Source organism: Pseudopipra pipra, chromosome 8, assembly GCF_036250125.1.
Source record: "Pseudopipra pipra isolate bDixPip1 chromosome 8, bDixPip1.hap1, whole genome shotgun sequence".
NCBI lineage: Eukaryota > Metazoa > Chordata > Aves > Passeriformes > Pipridae > Pseudopipra > Pseudopipra pipra.
In genome coordinates this window covers 10061972-10080797 of record NC_087556.1, presented here as the reverse complement: position 1 = coordinate 10080797, position 18826 = coordinate 10061972, and the positions used below count along the sequence as shown (strand labels likewise).

The window sequence follows — 18826 nt, the reverse complement described above, 5'->3', positions numbered from 1 at the left end:
ATTGAAATCAAGAATTATTGGACCATTCCCCCAGAACTCAGGTGTCTTATGTGTTGTATCTACTCCAGAGCTTTAGCTGAGTGGGAGGGGACAAAGGGCTAAGACTTTAAACATGACTGAACACTTTTGCAGCCTGTCCTGAGATTTCTTTTTTTACTGCCTTCTCAAAGTCCCCAGACAGAAGGCTGGTTCTAGAGTAAGAGCAGCATCGGGCCTCACACATAGCCAGAGCCAACCAACATCTAGGGCAGCACATTGTTAGTAGAAGGGAAAAGACCATGACCTGGAGCCCCATAAAGTAAGGCTTGTTGCAGCTATTAAGGGAGAAGCTGAGGTGTTTGGAAGAGCAGCCACTGGTATATATTAATAGGAGAGAAGCACTCTCTAAGTGCTTACCATTGCACCTCATCTTTCTTTGGTAGCAGGAGCAACCTACCAGATTCTCTTTGTTGCAGCTTTGTCACTCCAAAGTTTAGTTTTGCTTACAATTCTAGAAAAACCTTTGGCTGTGTCTGGCAATGAGGCTAAGGATCACAGCTGTTAGATCAGCAGGCTGGGTCTCAGTTCACCCTGTTTGGGTATATCAATGTCCTTTGGGATTGTGAAGCTCAGAAATGCTGTAGTTGGACCCCCTGAGCAGGGAAAGATGGCCCTTGCTATATAGGCAGTGAGGCTGTAGCAAAATGTGCATATTAAATGGTATGTGCTTTATACACAGCACAGCCTCTCTTACATTCAAATTCACATAAGTGAAATGGTGAAGTCTGTTCCTCCTCGCCCACTCAGTGATGTGGTGTAGGTGTTTCGGTGACACACTGAGTTCATCACACCATTTCACAGCTTCTCGTTAATGCATGCCACAGTAGAAATCTCATTCATGGATGACACTGATCTTATCACAGATATTGATTCATCAGCCAAGGCTAGGGGCTTTAATGATGAGTCTTTCCTACACAGCTCTTTGATGGCTCTGATGTCTGATATCAGTGGAATAAGCTGGTGTTGGCTGATGTAGGGTAGGTGGTCTCAGTGGAGGCTTTTTTTTTCAACTGAGGCTTCCCTGTGGATCTGCGAGGACTTGATGTGTGGGTTTGGATTAGCTATTCTGCTTCAAAGGGATTCTCAGTTTCTTTTTCCAGCAGTTTCTGCTGAACTATAAGTGTCTATTATGAAACAGCAGATCAAAATGGGGAGAGTGAGGTGAACTGCTGATACTTGCTGGTTGTGATTGGAATTACTCTTCCAAATGAAATCTGTCATTAATAAATTCCATTTTTAAAACTTAGTCCTAGAAACTGGAGTTTGGAATGTATTGGAACAAAGAACACTGAGGAAGGGAAGGTTAACTAGTTTAAAGCTTTCCAGTTTTGTGTTCATTTATCTGTTTTCATTCTGTTTGGGGAATGTGGGGAGAAGCAAGGGCTGGAATTCCTGTTGAACTGGGAAATTCATAGGGACCACAAGGCATTTTAGTTTCTTAAGCTTTGTGATCTCTGGATTTCCAAGGTTCAGTTAGAAAACTATAGGTCATTTCAGGGAGGAGTCACTGTTAATCATCCTCAGACTTCTGCAGGAGGGTTGAGTACTTGATGCATTTCTGTTCATTCATCTACTTCTTGCAATTATAGTGTATGTATATATAAATCTTTGTGAACAGGTAAGCAATGTCCTGTGGCAACAGTCTATTCTCTTCAATACTGTTAAATATATATAAAGCCATGCAGCAGCCCACATCAGAAAACTGGAGGACACAGACTCAGAGAGAGTTGTAAGAGACAAGGTGTTGTAAGGGACAGCACCATCTGCTTTGTTGACAGCCACTTGTGCAGAAAGGACAAGGCACTGATTAATTTGTCAAGGACTCGCCTGAAGAGCTGTGAAAGAAGGCTGATAGGTGTGTGCACAATGCACAAGGGGTGTGGGGGGCAATGAGATGGCTGTCAAGTCGAGAGAAGGGTGATTCGACCTTTCAAAATGGGTATTTGGACATCTCGTTTGGAGAATGGGGAAAAAGGCATTAAGTGACACAGCTTGGCTGCAAGACAGCGATGAAAGTTGTAAGTTGTTGCTGAGTAGCAGAACATGAGTACAGTAGTATTCATGGGGCACAATCAGATATGAAAAAGAAAGTGCAGCCAGCTGCTAACCCTTGGTTGTGTTCACGTTTTTGGGTTTGGGGAGTTTTTTTGTTTTGGTTGGTTGGTTGGTTAGGTTTTTTTGTTTGGTTTTTGTTTGGTTTTTTTTAATATATATTTTTTTTCTTTCACTGAAACCTATGTGGACAAAGGCTTTCAGGCTCAGTGTACAAAGGTCTAAAAGAGCCAGCAGGATGAGTGACTGCCAGGGAGAGGCAATGGAAGGATGGGACGTACCAGTGGTCAATGGGAGAGCTTTCAAGCTGCAGACTCCACTCTGGGCTTTTACTTCAGGCTCTGACTTATCCAAAAACCATGCTTGCCATGTAGGCAAGTTGTGTAATTAAGCAAATTAAAACCAGTCTAGAGGTATTTGGGGACTGTCAGCCTGGCTAACAAAGACAAAAGTGCTTCTTTCTCAGGAAAACTGTAATAAAGAAGAATTATCTTCTTACAATTGGTGCCAGTAATTTAGATCAAAATAGAAGAACGATCAAATGTGGATGGGAAAGATTCACAAAAGAATTTTTGAAGGGAAGGGAGTTTCAAGCAGATTAGTAACGATCACATAACTTTTATCAATTATCTGGAAATCACCTGTGAAAGAGACCTGAAAGATGATGACTGATGTTAACCTTTTGGGCAATTCAAAGTTCTCTATTTATGGTATTAGTTCCCTATGGATCAACAGAAAATAACGGGTGAAGACCCCTGACTCACAGTTTATGGGCTGTTCAGGTCTTATTACAGCTGGACAGTTTATGACAAGGGTCTGTTGCTGAAATAAGTCCATCTGGCATATCATATTTGAGTCCTCTAGAGAAGCTTCTTAGTGAGAGCAAAGAAGAAAGAAAGAATTCTCTTCCATCCTCAGCACTGCATTTTTGGTAATAAAGAGATTAATACTGCATCCTTTTACAGAGATATGTATATACAAAAAAGGAGAGTAAAATAGTAATTATTACTCAGTTTTTAAGAACTTCATACTAAGACTGAGTGTACAGAGTTCTCAAGACAGGACACTTTGAACTGGTTGTGTACCTTCCCCAAGTCTAATCCAGTTCACTAGTAGTAGGTGTGAGAAAGATGAGGGAGGGAGAGTATTTGAGGATCTACTGCTCTGGAATGCTCACACGTTCATTGCCAATGATTGGCAATGTGGATAATGAGAAGAGACATTAATCACAGAAAAGGCATACATTAAAGGAAACTTCCAATTTTGCTGCCAATTTTAAAAGCACGAGATGCTTAATGAAATGGAGAATTCCATTTTGAACTTGTTGAGAGCAACCCAACAGAGCAATGCAGTCTGATCTTCCACGGACAGGCAAAGAGGGACTGAGGCACAGATCCCTTTCACTTCTGCACAAAATCTTTACTAATCCTTTAGTTACAAGAAAGATTTGTCTCAGTCATAAACTCCTACTTAGACTTTTGAAATACTACCCAGCTGCAGGATTGACATTGGACCTGTGGAGACAGACCTCTGCCAAAGTGTAATTGCAGGATTGGGGACTTATGTTAATCAGAAGTCTGTTCCCAAATCTGTAGAAACCATGGAAAGACTCCCAGTAATTTCAGCAGCTTTGGATTAGACTTTCATTTGTGCTTCAGCTAACATGTATCAGAGAGAGTTCTAGCTGCCCAGCCTGGTAGGTTTTAAGATGTTAGTGTCCACCTCCTTCCAGGTTATAAGCAGATTCATGTCACTTGAGAAAACACAATTCCATAAATATGAGTCCTGGTTATAAAAAATTCATCTTAGGATAAATGTGTTTTTCTTGCTGTTTTTTTCACTTTTCCATCATTTACAGTTCTGCAAAGCCTTTGTGAAAATTGCTTTCTAGCGCCACGTAGATTTCTTGCTTCCTCTGAACCACTGCAAGTAAGGATATAAGGCAGAGAAGGTCTGGAAGTGAATCTGAAAGAAACACAGAACAGTCTTCTTACTTCAAGCCTTACCCTGATCTGGGTTCTCTGTGGACATACCTCACTGGCTTCAAGATCAGGTTCTGTCTGGTTAATCAATGCAGAAAGTCTCAAAGGAGCTTATTTCATGAGCATTACTTTTGAAAAGATTTTCTCTCTCACCCATTTCACCATTTCTTCCCCTCTACTGCTGACTCAAGGAGGTCTCCTCTTTGGATTCCATAAGCACAAGCAAGATTGGTTTCTTCACCCCCCCTTTTCCTATCCCTCTTCATGTTTCTCACAGTCATGCTTTTCTTCCCACTTTCCCTCTTCTCTTTATAAAAAGCCAAAATGCGTAAAAACCAAAAGCAGCAACGTGGAAAATAAAGTGGTAAAAAGCATCTTATATTTTTGTGGAGGAGACGGGAGATCTGTGTGCTAGAACAGCTACTGAAAAATATATGCTGGTCACCTGGTAAGCACAGTACTGAGGAATAGATACAGGTATTTCAGTAGTTGCTTAGCTCTAGGCAGAATCTGAATTTTGAGTGAAGGAAAAAAGTTATTATCTCTGGAAACATGAGGGAGAAGGAGTCATACTCCCAAGCCATGCCAACAGAGAGGTACAGTGCTGCCCTGACAAGGTTCTGGCTCTCACCAGTGATCCTCAGGGCTCTCACCACCTCTGTAAAATAGTACTACCTGTTCTCTCTTTTTCTGAAGAAGTACAATGGAAAACTCTGCATATTTTCCTAGACCCTACAGAGTTGTAGAATAGTGGCCTCTGCCTTTGTAGAGTGCTCCAAGCATGCCCAGCAACTGCTGCAGATGAATGATGACATTAAGCTACATAGTAGGAGGAAAACTGATGTTACCGGGCAATATTTTAGAGGCATTTTTAAATAATCTGCAGAGAGTTGGTTTAATTTTAGGTTTATTTCTGCGTAGTTTGGGTTTGGTTTTTGGTTTGGTTGGGTTTTGGGTAGTTTTGTTGTTCTTGTTTTGGTTTGGGATATTTTTTTGTGGCTGTTTTTCTTAAACTTTTCTTGTTATTTTTCTTTCTCGTGCTTAATGAAATTTTGGCTGGTAAACTGCCTCATGAGACATCCCAGACAATTCACCCTGTGTTTTGCATGCTATCAAAATATATGGATCCAGCCTATGCAGCTGCTTGCTGTCAGGTTCATTACATCCTGAGCAGCCATGCCCCCAAGTGATTTCTGCTGAGGCCTCTCCTCATTCATTGTGGGAGATGACAGATTCTGCAGAGAGAGCAGCTGATGCTCACAGAGGTGGGAGTGGAGCTGCCTGATTGATTGTCCACAGAGGACAGGTAGGCACTGAGCTGGTCTGCAGGGAAGTCGTGCCTAGAAGGATGCAACAGGCAGTTGGATTTTGTCTTTCTCTGGAGCATTTCATTCCTGGATAATGCATGCTTTGTTTTGCCTTTGTACCAGATAATACACTGACAATGGCTATGGATTTTTAAATATTTATTTTCTTTTGTTTCACATGTGTTCCTAGAAATTGGAGAGGAAAATGATGCTGTGATCTTCAGACAAAGCCAGTTTGTCCTCTCCATAAAAGCTTAGTATATTTTACTGCATCCAGTGTTAAATAATCTAGAAGTACCATTACAAATAATTACACCTTGGTGCCTTATCACCTCAAACAAGGAAGTGAGAGGGTGGACTTTCAGAGAACAATTCTCCTAAATACACTTGTATAACCCCACACGTTCAGGGAATTATTGCTGCCTTAAAAGAGTCAGTTGATGATTGCAATTATGGAGTGAGCATGGCACATGCATGTGAGCTGTGCAATTTGCTGCTCAGCGCCCTGTCTCGGAGCACACATGGTACCCCTGTGATCCAGGTGACACCAACAAGGCCATGTCCCTGGGAGGTTGCCAGCTTCACACCAGAAAAGGCTGACAAGAACTGCCACAGAGTTCTGTACTTGTGCCTGGATTTAATATACAGAACTTTTCCAGCAGGGAAAGTTGGCATAGGTGCAACATCTAGTACCTTGCTCTGAATAGGTGGCATCTCTTACCTTAGACAGCAATGCTGTTGGTCGTTGCACTGTTACACTCCACAACTACTGTGAGGGTATGGGCCAGCGGCACCAGTAGTGACCCCATGGTGGGAAGTACCATGAGGAGGACACCTGGATCTGGGCCAGCATTGCAAAAGCTTCTGGGCAAGGCTGATGATTTAAGTTTCCCTGGAGCAGCACATGGTGTGACTCGACTTCTAGCGCTGGTATTAAAGCCCAGCTCTCTCCACATGGCAGGATTTTTAAATGACAGATGCATGTGCTTCTATGAAAATTATTGCCTTATTTTCCTAAACCTTGGCTAAGTGGAGCTTGTCAGGTGAACAGTCAAAAAGAAAGGCACAAGAAGAACTGCTGTCATGAAGTTACCATTTACAAAGCGTGTCTGAATCTGTACACAGTTCATCCGGGCAGCTGATGATTTAAGATCATAGTTCAATGTAAAATGACAGAGAATTTGGACAAAGTTTAATAATAGTCTGGCACCTACAGATAGGAGCAGGGAAATGTGAATGTAGATTCTGACATTAAGGGGAAAAACACAGTGTTTAGCGCATCTGAGCACCAGGGTCAAGTATTTTCCTGTCTCCTACTCTATTACAGCATTAAGGTTTTTAAGTGCAGTGAAAACAAGTACCTGGTCACAGAAAGGTTCTCTGAGCTCTGCCTTTGTGATCCTGAGCCGAGTTACGTGGCCGAACCCAGAGTTACTCAACATTGTATTGAATCCCCAGCAGAGATTTGAGCTGATGGCAGTTGTGTTTGTAAGCTTAGAAGTGCTCTTTTACGTCATCCTGCACAAAAGAAACCTGAGAAAATAACACTCAGAAGAGATCATGGGGAATCCTTCCTTCCCATAGGAAAGATCTCATGAACTAGGCGGAGTAACTCCAATCTTCGCTCTGGCACTGGCAGGGGGGGACTGCCAAATTAAAAGCACTTCAGATGCAGTGTGCCCTAACTTCCACCTGGGCTGGAATGGCTGTTTAGCACAATATGGAGTCAGGTGCAATTTAAAGCCTCTAAACCAGAAACTTGGAAGTTCCCTTTCCCAATTTGCTGCTGCATGCAGCTCCCCAGATGGCTTTGGCATAGAAGCATGTTAGGTCAGATCCAGTTCTGCCTCTGCACCTTCTCTGTAGCAAATAAAAAAAAATCAAATTATTGTTCTGGTAGCTGTTGGGGGGGGTTGTGTTTGGTTTTGTTTTGGTTTGTTTGTTTGTTTGTTTTGTGTTTTGGGGTTTTTTTTGTTGTTTGGTTTTGGTTTTTTCAGTTGTGGGTTTTTTGGGGGGGGCAGGAGGGGTTGTTGTTGTTGGGGTTTGGTTTTGGGTTGTTTTTTTTTTTGGTGAGGAGGGAGGATTGGGGGTTGGATTTTTTCTTTTTTTTTCCTCTTAGGCCATCTGACATCCTGCATTTTTCTGCATAGTTTTTCCTCACGTCTATATGTGTTTTAGTAAATTCATTACTGCCCCTTCTGTTTTGGCAGCTGCAAGGGGTCTGTCTCCCTCACTCCTCGAAATAATAATTGATTTTGGAAAGAAAGTTCATATTGTTTACAGCTATCCATTGCATCTACCTTGTCATTCAATAATATGCCTTCTGCTTACATCTAGGTTAGTGGCAGCTCTTACCTTGAATACTTTGGTCACCTTTAATGTGATAACAAATTGCTGATTATCAAAGTGTTAGCACTTATTTAGACTCCCACACATGCTCAGTCTAGATTAGGGTATGTGAGAAATAAAATGAAGGCAAGAGAATGGTTGGCTCCTTAATCAGTATGCTATTAAACAACAGAACACAACTCATTCAGTGCCCATTACTGAAAAAAAAAAAATTAAAAAGGGGCATAATTGACTATTTAATATGATACATGTGATGGAATGGACATCTGGAAAAAAGCTAATGTTATAGCCTATCATGTTCTAAAATAATCAAAGGAGAAGACAAGTGAAGAGTGTGTTTCCTATAATGGTTATAGGAAGGGATGAAAATTTGCCTTTTGTTTCTGACCATTTGCCTTTATGGAGATTTCTGTCTGTCCATTGACTGTTACTGTCCAACTGTAACATGGTCATAGTAACACTTAAGTCGTTTACTACACCAGCTCAAATGACCCAGTCATAGAGTACTTGGGATTTTTTCTCAGTTTTTCCATCCAAATGAATAACAGTGTTGTCTTTTCAGTTCTGTATCCCTGTGGTTTTTTTTTTTTCTTGAGGACATCTTAAATTGAAGTTTATATTTAAGACGTGATTCTGCTTTCAAGTCTCCAAGTTAATCTCTAATAATGATCATTCTAGGACAGCAATTCCTGTTCCTTTGATTCTATTCTATGTCTTGGAATTTTTCTTAAACTTTATTTTTGCAGTCAGAAACTCATGTAAGGATTTCTTCTTATAAAACCACACATTTTTAGTTTTATACAAAACATCTGAAGAACATTAACAGCAGGGTATATAGATGCTAGGAAAACAAAGAAACTTGAAAAATAAACTCTCTGATCTGGTGGTTGATATGCAGATAAGGAAAAAAGATAATTTTTTTTGAATGATTAGTTTAAGAATGAGTTTTAAGGCTTTGTTTGGAATTAGTTTTGGAGGCACTCCTCTTTGCTTCTAACTTGCCACAGAACAGTACTAACTCTTTCTCCTGTATTTTTTTTTTCCTGTCTGAAAGAGCAGAAAGGGGCACTTCTATTTATTTATAATCTCTTAAACTGAGATACATACCTTGGTGTTCTTGGCAGATTGCATAAAAGACCCATATATGAACCAATAAAGAAATGGTCCCAGATTGATTAGGCACTGGATAAGACTTGGGCAGAGGAGAGCTGGCCCAAATCCATTTTAAGTTAGAAGCAGGTCTGAGTTATGCTTCATCTCTGCCTGCCTTTTCCTGCCTGCAGCTGTAGTCCATTGAAGCTGTTGTCTAGGATACAGGCAGGCTTAGTTCACTCAGCTCATGTTTTAAGTGCAGGAAGAAGGATGGTTTGGGGGCTAAAGCATGACTAATGCAGACATCCATGTGGCATTTAACAAGTCACTTATTGTAATCAGAGCTGCCCTTATCTTACAGGTGGGAAAGTGTGTGTATTTAGGAGGCACCTTGAAAAAACAGTAATAGAGACCATAACAGGTGTGAGAGAGAGAGAACAGACTGACATCTGCATCTTACAACTACATCCTTCTATATTATGTATTGGTGTTGCAGGTCTGAGAGGGGGGATAAGATCTTCCAGTTAATTTGCTTACTTCACTCAAGTTTAAAACTTCTTCTTCAAGCTTCCCTTCCTACCATCCTGGATAGTCCTAGGGACCAGAGAAGCTACAGACAGTCTCCATGCACTGTCCTGGGCTGTCAGGACATATGCATCTAGATCTGTGGCCATCCACCATGAATGGGTGAGAACTAGAAAGCCGTGTGGTTCTTAGGCTGTCCTCACTGAGCAGCTTTCCCTGGCAGTGGTGACACAGCCAGCAAGCAAGGAAGAGGAAGGTTCATGTTTTTCTTTTTACAGGATTCTGGAGTTTCCTTGGTAGGTGATTATGGTGAGGAAGCAGGAGCTCACCATTTCCTGCTTGCTTCTACCAAGGAGCATCACTGAGGTTCTGCTAAGACCACTTCCATTAGGAGACCCTCCACTTAAGAAAATGAAATCTCCTATGTCACAGAACCTCATAAAATTACTAAAAGGTGCTGCTGCAGGTGATTGATTTGGAGACATGGGATTTTTCCAAAAAGTTGCTGTGTTCAGGCTAGATATGTAGGGGCTTATGCAAGTCAGCCTTTCCCTTCCTCTGTTGCAGTAGTTTTCTATGGAATGAAAAACAATCTTCAGAGCAATTAGCAAGTATCTCTGGAAAGTGGTGGTCTGCCTCTCAAGAACAGGTATACAGGAAGGATCTGGTAAGACTTTCTCTCTCTGCGCTACAGAGCTTTAATCAACATCCTGCACAGGGAAAACTGCAGGGAGAACTCTGTTTATATTATTTTCTCCATTGCTCTAAGGAGTGGCAAGGAAAAAAAGAGCAAACAACAAATCCCCAATAATCACAGGTCATAAATTCTTCATCATGTGAATGGCCCTTAGGTAGGTACATCCACCCAGGGAGGTATGTGATAGCTTCTAGGCACAAACTGCTGCCCTCTATGCAGCCTACAAATTGCTGTGTACACTAGCTAATACTTTGCTGATGGGCTGGGCTGGTTAACAGGAAAGTGCTCTTGACTAAAAACAGGCCATTTTTCTCCTTCAAAGCAGATGTATTTTCTCATCACCACGTTTCATAGTAATTCAGTGACACAGAGTTTGCTGTGCCAGCATCATTTTCCCTAGCTGTTTGATAACCGTGCTCTGAACCAGAGCTGCAGAGTATCTCATTATTCTGCTCCAAAGGCAGGAGAGGAGGGTTAGATGTGAAGAAAAACATCTGTTCCTGAGCATGTCATAAGTAAGGTTATACTGCCAACTGCAGTATAGTATCCGGGATACTGCAGTCAGTATCCCTGCAGCAGCAGGTGTAGGAGAGGAATGAAACGAGATGAAAGAAAAATCAAGATGGGAAAACCTCATTGACTTTTTTTCTGCAGCACTGAGTTTAACCTGAGTTTAATATCACTTGAATTTAAAATATTCAGGAGCTGCTGCTTGCTAATCCATTTGCAGAGTTGGATGAAAGCTCCTGTTATATTTTGAGCGTTTGCAAAAATCAGAGTTAACTCTAGAGGAGTCTCTCCTCATGTTTGTTCCTCAGTGCCTCAGAAAGGAGACCCATTGACTCACATGTCAATGAGGGAAGTCAGACCATTTTGAAATGTTATGAAAGCAGCATCTGAGGAGAGCTGCACTGCTGTGAGAGGCTGAAATGTCCTTCCGAGCAGCGCAGGTACCGAAAGCATAGGGAAGAAAAATGCAGAGTATAACGTCTTGCAAAGACACACGAGCTGTGGATCAGCTTTCTTAGTACAAAATCTGGAGTTTGGGGTTTGTTCTTTGTGGTGCTGCTGTCTCTGTCTGTTGTGATTTGGTCATCCAGTCCCAGATATGCAGAAGTAGCAGGTCAGAGAGGCCTTGGGGAAAAGACTGGTGGAATAGCACTGCCATCAGCTGGCACTGCTGACAGGTCCCTGGCAGGGACCAACAAATCTTGAGGCAGAGAAAATCAATAGGCACTGCTGAAATGTTTGGGTTTTGCCTTTTTGTCTCTTGTTTCTCACCATTTTCTCTGGGGTACAGGTCTGGCCTTAACCTGCTAGCTATGAAAATCCAGGGAAGTGCTTGAATATGACACTAGGTCTCTCCAGCTTCTCTGCATATATCACATTTAATTTAAAATAAATTTCTAATGGGAATATTTGACATAACATTTTTCAGCAGGCAGAGCATTGCCCACCACATGCTGTGTCTTGCTTTCTGGAAGGTAGTACCACAGGAGAGCCTGAAAATTACTTTCTTGTAATGGGACTGCCTTCTCTTCACTAGGTTTGCATTGATTTTTCTATCATTTTCAGCCAGGAGTTAGAGGACATTTTACTCTTGCCACTCCAGCATCTGAAAAGGTAAAGCAGTCTGCCTGTGGTATTGTAGTGACTATTTCAGCGTGGCTAGAGTTAGTTGAAAAACAGTATTTCAAAGGTGTTCTATGGATGACTTTGTTTTTCAGCTGCCTCTTTTAAAAACATAAAAAATATAATAAATTATAAAAAAATTTTAAAAGGAAGACTAGGGAAAATGTGGGCACTCTCTGAAAGGAAATGGGAGACTTTAAACTGAAGGAGGGTAGGTTTAGGTCAGATATAAGTGAGAAATTCTTCACCATGAAGGTGGTGAGGCACTGGAACAGGTTTCTCAGAGAAACTGTGGATGCCCCATTCCTGGAAGTGTTCAAGGCCAGGCTGGACAGGGCTTTGAGCAACCTGTCTAATGAAAGGTGTCCCCACCCATGGCAGGGGTTTGGAACTAGAGAATCTTTAAGGTCCCTTCCAACTCAAACCATTCTCTGACTCTGTGATAGACACACAGGTGCCCTTTAATCATGGAGTTGTACAGCAAAGCAGCAATGCAATGAGGACAGAACAAACATATCCAGGAAAACACAAGCTTGGGGGAAAACCTGATATTGCTCAGCCTATGGTTATTTGACTTGAGGACATTTTGTGTCATGAGGTGCATTATGTTTTGACTGCTTTTGACTTTTTTTTTTTTTTACTGACTCAAAATATTGAGGATGAGTGAGAGCAGAAGAGAAGCTAATTGGTGTTTTAATGAGTACGACATTAAGTAACTTACAGATTTGGTTATGAGAGGAGGAACCTTGCATTTTGGGATCACTAGTTCAGCCCCTACTAAGACTAGCAGTAACCCTGCTCTTTGCATATTACTTGCTCTTTGCATATTTCTGTGCCTCATAGAGAGGGAGGAAGAGATTTCTCCTGGTGCCTTTTCCCTCTTTCCTGGAGGCAGATTCTGTCAAGATCCCAAGGACCTGGGTAGGGCTGGTCATTACTCCCACTGCTAAGGTAGAATGTGGATAGGATATGTTACCCCAAAGCATGCATACCTGAGTCCTTTCACAGCTGGTTTTCCTCCCTTCATTAGCTTACTTTCTTTTACAGCAAAAAAAATGAGAGTTACTTTCTATTGCTAAGACAGGAAGGCAGGTATATAGTTGCTTGGTTTAGCTGAGGGATTCAGGAGTGAGTAAGGGTGCTTTTTGTAAAACGATATTCAGCAGGTCCAGAACATTAGTGTTTTCATAACACCTGTTAGAGTATTTAAGATGGAAAGTCTTGCAGCAAATGAGATGAGCTTCTTTCAAAAGGTCTCTTTTGTTTTTTAAAGCTTTTGGAAGACTCCTGAGACATGAGCCCAGAAGGCTGCCCATTTAATAAATGAGGGACCAAATTTTGTTTAATATTGTCTGTTTCAGAGGAGATGCTCCTGGCAGATGCTGTTTATTGAAACAAAAGCTTGATGGGTTTTGCTAATGATGGTGTACCCTACAAAATATTTATGTTCTGGGAATACTCTGAGTTGTGATCTTTTGGTAGGAGTTTTTATTGATGGAGTCTAGTACCCCATTATGGCAAATTTATTCTTTCTTTTGAGTTATATGTATTAAACCTTTTCTCTGTCATTAGTTTTCCTGTCTTCAAAATGAGAATTAGCATTGCAGAGTATTATGGTATGGGTGAAAAGATGAATCGTTACTCTTTAGAAAGGTAATTAACCTCCAAAGGCAGCTGCCAGAGAGCTGCCATTATAACACGAGCTGCACTCTTTTTCAGTTTTAGACTTTTGCTGGCCTCCTCCAGCCCTCAGCGGTGTGTTGTTTATCAGCACAGTTCAGTGAAAGCAGGAAGATATATTTCTTCAGCACAATGCCTGCAAGAAGCAGGGTGACAAATTTTGGGCTTTCACCAGAGTAACACCCTGTGCTTTCCTCTCTTCCCGTCAGGATGCACAGCAGGGCTGTGACCTTGGCAGTCCACCTAAGCAGGTGTTGGCAACATCTAGTGATGCTGATTAATTTTGCTTGCTCAGTGTATGGGGGGCAGCTCATTAATTCAAGACTGTGTAAAGGAAATGGGAGACCCTTAGGATAGGGCCCTTAGACGAGACGTGCTGCTCTGTGTCAGGGAAGGACAGCTTTACAGAAGGCATGTTGACTCTGTGGGAGAGAGAGAAGAGAGAAAGAGCATCTCTCTCCCTGGCAGTTCAGGTCTGAATCCTGGTGTGAGTGTACTGTAGCGCTGAGTGAGAAATATTTAGCCTGTCTACAGGCAGTTGTGTGCTAGTAAACAAGAAACATTGTTCCAAACAGAGATGATGAACAGCGACAAAAAAATTTAGGAACTGAGCAGAAAGCTTTATTCTGCCTTGATCACAGCTACCCATTATGTCAGTAGGTTCTGATTTTTTCAGGCTAATGGTAGGTGTACACTCATGTGAACATGCGACTGTGCACTGATCTCACCCTGAAGGGACTGTGGATTTATCTCTAATGCTGTCAGATTTATTTACAAAAGATAGAGTACCCTTACAAATGCACCATTGTGCTCTGTTATTTGGAGCAGAGTGAAATCTTGTCCCAATGGACAATGCAAAATGGAAGGAGCTTTTTAAGGCTTTGCCCTCCCAAATCAAATGTCATTTAATTGAAATCATTGAAGAGTTTCTATCAGCATACATGGAAAAAGGAAAACAATGTTTTCAGATTTCAAACAGGATGCCCTGTAAAGGATGTACATTTTGTTGCAATGCTGGAGAAGTGCTCAACTTTGTGTGACAATGATAGGAATAACAATTAATTTTTGGGGTCTTTTGTTGCTGCTGTTGCAATGCATGTTTTCCTGTTATGACAGTTTGGGTCTCTGTCATCCTTCATTGACCAAACTTTAGTTTAGCTTTTCCATTAAAAAAGCCGTAAAGATGATGGAGATGATCAAGAGACAAATAGGAAAGACTTTATCATGCTTCCTGGGTGTCTAACTGACAATTAGTAAATGCCTCTGATTTTTTTCCTAGATAATTCTGTATCCTTGATACTTTTTTGTGTTATCATATACCTAGGTTTGTACACGCAACCCCGCTCTGGAGAGAATGCTCTTGCTAGTTTAGGGCAGATTTCTTAAAACTTTGAGGAGTTTCCTCCTCCTCTTACATGTCTGTTGCAGCACGTGTATCCAGACATGGTGCCACAGCTGTACATTCCTTTGCCTTCTCCGTCCATAATGTCACTGGATTTTTGTACAGACGGGCATGTGAATATCTGTTTGCAGAAAAAGCAAGATTTCTTTTACAAATATCTCTGCTTACATAAGAAGCAGGTTTTCCTCAGCAGATATTGCATTCTCTTTAAAGCTGGGCTCCTCAGTAAGTTATCCAAATGCCACAGTGACAGAATTAAACTCCAGTTAGTGTACAGACACTAGGAATGCATCTAAGCAGTGCTTTCAGGTATGGGCAATTGCTGCTGCTTGAACACAATTGTTTTCAAACTCTGTTAGTGATTTTTATTTTACTGTTTATATTGCATTTCAAGCATGAAATTATGCATCCCCTAAAGTGCAATGCTCATTTGGATCCATGGGTTCCAGCCTCTCACAGTTAATGGGAGTCTCTGCACTGATCTTGGCAGGCTCTGGACAGGTGTAGGCAGAGAAGACTGGTTTTGTCCCCAAATACCGAGCAAGCTGCACCTCCTCTTCTGTTATTGAGAGCTCAACTCACGCAGGCATTCTCCTCAGGTTCTTGTTCCATTCCATATAGTGAACAGATTTCATGTGTACATCCTTACATCCCTATGCAATCCTTGAGTGGTAGTAATGCTGGATAAACAACCGCCCTGTGCCAGAGCAGTGCTTTCCTAAAGCTTTGAGAGTTTTTGCAGAGGAAGCATTTCCTCCCAACAAACACTGTTGTATCTCCTGACAGATGAGTCTAGTAAAAGAATTGTGAATTTGTGTGGGTTTGTTTCTCTTTGCTGCCTCTGCTGCTTGAAGTATTCTCAGGAAGGTCAACTGACCTTTATCAAGCCCTGGCCATTGGCAAGATGATATCCATAATGAATGTACTTCAAGCAGCCAGTGCTTCAGCATGAGTGTTTTAACATCTGACCCCAGCAGTACAAATAGGGCAAGACACAGAAGATACTTGACCTCTTTTCCTGGAGGAGAGCAGCTTCTGACTCTTTTACCAGATAGGGCATAAAATATCATATATGTATGATCTAGCTGGAAGAATAATGGATCCAGTTCTTCGTTCAGTTGAATACAAAACTTCTTGCACCTTTTTTAGTTTTTCTCACTATACATGTGACCTGTATTGATGTCTGGGCAGATGCAAAGGTTACTATCTCCTGCTATTGTCTAGGTTTGTTATGATCTCACTTACATTAACCTCTAAAGGAGAAATACCTCAATTAAATCATAAATATATGGAATAGTAAAATGAAGGCAAATAGCAGGCTTGGAGCTGTAACACCCACTTTTCACTTCCTGTGAAACTGGACATAGCATCATTAGCTCCACATAGAACAGTTTTTAATAACACTTACCTTGTGATTCCTCCATATCATGATAGAAATATTTTCCCAGTTAAGTAGTGATGAAATATCTAAGGATGAGAATTGATTGAAAGATGGCAACATGCTAGTCTAGGCCTTGAAGTAAATACAGTGAGGTATAGGGTAAATCAAGTATTCCTTACTACACTTACATATTTTAATCCATTACTTTTTTCCTAAACTGAAGAAAATGACCCATATGAAGCCAAGTATAATATAAGCATGCTGCTGAAGTAACCCTTTGTCCACCTTAGGGTTTTTTTCACGTGCAGTGTCAGGCCAGCCAAACACAGAGTGTGCCAAGGAAAAATACTGATGAGAAATCACAGTTCTTCACTGTGTTTGAGAGAACAAAAATGGGAGGCCCTTCTGAAGGGAAAAGGCTCATGTATCAGCCTGCTGCCTTGTAATTTTTGTTTGCACATGCATTAAGTATGACACTTCACTTTCTTAGTAATAGCATGGCTTCCTGCTCATTGTGAGTGGTGTTTATTGCACGCTTCTTGAGGTTTTCATGTTTGATTGTCTCCTTGGGGAGAAAGAGCTGAAGTTTTGAGATGGACTGGGTTTCTTGTTTAGTGCCATCTAGCATCTTTTAAAGGAATTATATCTTTGCCTTTGAACATTGAAACTGGGATTTTGTGATGTATCATTTATAAATGGAGAGACCAGCCATACCCACTCAAGTATCTCTATTTTCCCATTTGTACAGTACATCCAAATGTACTTCTGTGTCATGCTATATTCATAACTGACCTAAAATTAACTTGAGCTTTTGCTGTTGCACATAGTTACTAAGATTAATAGCAGAAAGAGTCATCTGCATTGATTGTTTGAGATTAAAACTCTCCAACTCCCCTTCCCCACTCCCCAGTTTAACCAGCTTTTTGCAGCTCTCCTTTGACACTGGGAGGCACTTGAGTTTGCTTCTCTCAGTGATCTTGAGGGCTGAATTCAAATCATTCTATATGGGATTTCACTTTCTTTGAAAACTGAAACAGTATTGTCTCCTCTGTGCAGAAGGTGTCATTAAGTGATATATTTGTTTTATAAGAAGATGAGTTCTGTAACTCCAGTCTGAGGTTTCACTTGTACCCTGTTGTTATGCAGCTGTTACACAGCTAAATGCTGTGTCCAGAGGGTAAGGACCAAGTCAGCCCACAGCAGATGAGGTCCCTGGGAGAAGGGAAGAGGGAAACAGCAACGTGCCTGAACTGGGAACTCTGAAGAAGGGAAATTCTTCTCATTTCTTCACCCAGATGGTACTTTGAGTTTACTGAAGCACTTGTCCTACAAATAAACCAAGGCTAAACGCCATAGGCAAGAGATAGAAATAAGTAACTGAGGTTAAAACCTACTAGGACACCTACACTTCTTTGACTAAAGACTGACTTTCAAATAAAGATGTTACCCTCAAATGCATGACTTTTTATACTCCTTCTGTAAAGCAGCGATTTTGTCAAACACAGGAGGGAGGGTAAAGCCAGACAAATTGTGCAGTAACAGCTGTAACTAATCAAATAAATGGGAGAAAGTAGAATTTAATGAAGAAAAAGTCACAGTAAATATGTCAGGAAAGGATCTACAGTAAGTTGTCACCTACTAGGTGGTGTCCTTGCCCCAGTGATCACACGTGTATGTTATGTAGCTTACCTAGTTGCTAAAGGAGGCTTCCATTTCAAAACCCTGATCAAAATCTGTGTCCTTCAGGTTGGTTTGGATGCAAACCAAAAGTGCCAAGTGTTACTTCTGTTCTGATAGGCCAAGATAAGGTTTAAAATTCAAACACTGCAGATTTCAAAGGTGTGTTCATATCTGGGTCGTTTGTTTCTTGTCTGCTTTAAGCTGTCCAGTCTGCTTCATGTGAGCACTGAGTCACTGGGCAGCCATGCTGTTGCATTAGCAGAACACCTAATTTAAAATGATACTTCCAACTGAGCCTCCACACAGTGTCTAGTGAGCTGCAAGAGCTTGCCTGAAAAGGACTAGCTGAACATACTCTGATTTCCTTTTGAATGACAGTCATCTTTGCACTGTTGGAGACATCTCCATCTCTGTTAATGCACAAACCACAGCCTATTCTGCATCTCGGGGACAGATCTTCCGGATCTGTGGAACTTAATTCTCTGCTAGATATTCTTTTCCCTCTCAGCAGCACTGCTGTGATTTGGGTGTGTTATGGCTTTGGTGGGGGAGAATTTGCTCTGGAGGCCTGTTAATTTTTCTTTTTTGTGCAGGAGTCAAGTGGCTCCTCATGTGAGGGCACAATAACCCTTTTGGTAGTGATTGTATACTAACATTTGATCATTACATACAAGTTGACTTATTGTTCTATACAATTTTAAGAACAGCTAGGCTTCCAGCTACTCCCTTCAATGATCAGAGAATACACAAGAAAAGTAACAGTTGAAATACTTGCTTATACTCAGAAAATTATGAGCACTCATTTCTTCTTCGTAATTCAGAGCTCATCCTGAATTAGAGATTTTTATTATACTTGTAATGTTATTACTAGTAGCTAAATTATAGAAACCTACTTTTTCTTCTGTACCTCAGATCTAGATAAATGCAAAATCAGAAGCTACTTGAACTCATTTGAGATTAAATAAAAGAAAAATGAGAGAGAAGCTTGAGCAGGTGGAAGTATTTCAG

General features: G+C 41.1%; 1 long non-coding RNA gene across 2 annotated transcripts in view; it reads left to right on the top strand.

The window, feature by feature from the left end:
- Positions 1-18826, top strand: part of LOC135417885 (uncharacterized) — a 95931-nt gene that overhangs the window by 41787 nt on the left and 35318 nt on the right. The gene's annotated exons all lie outside the window — the stretch shown is intronic.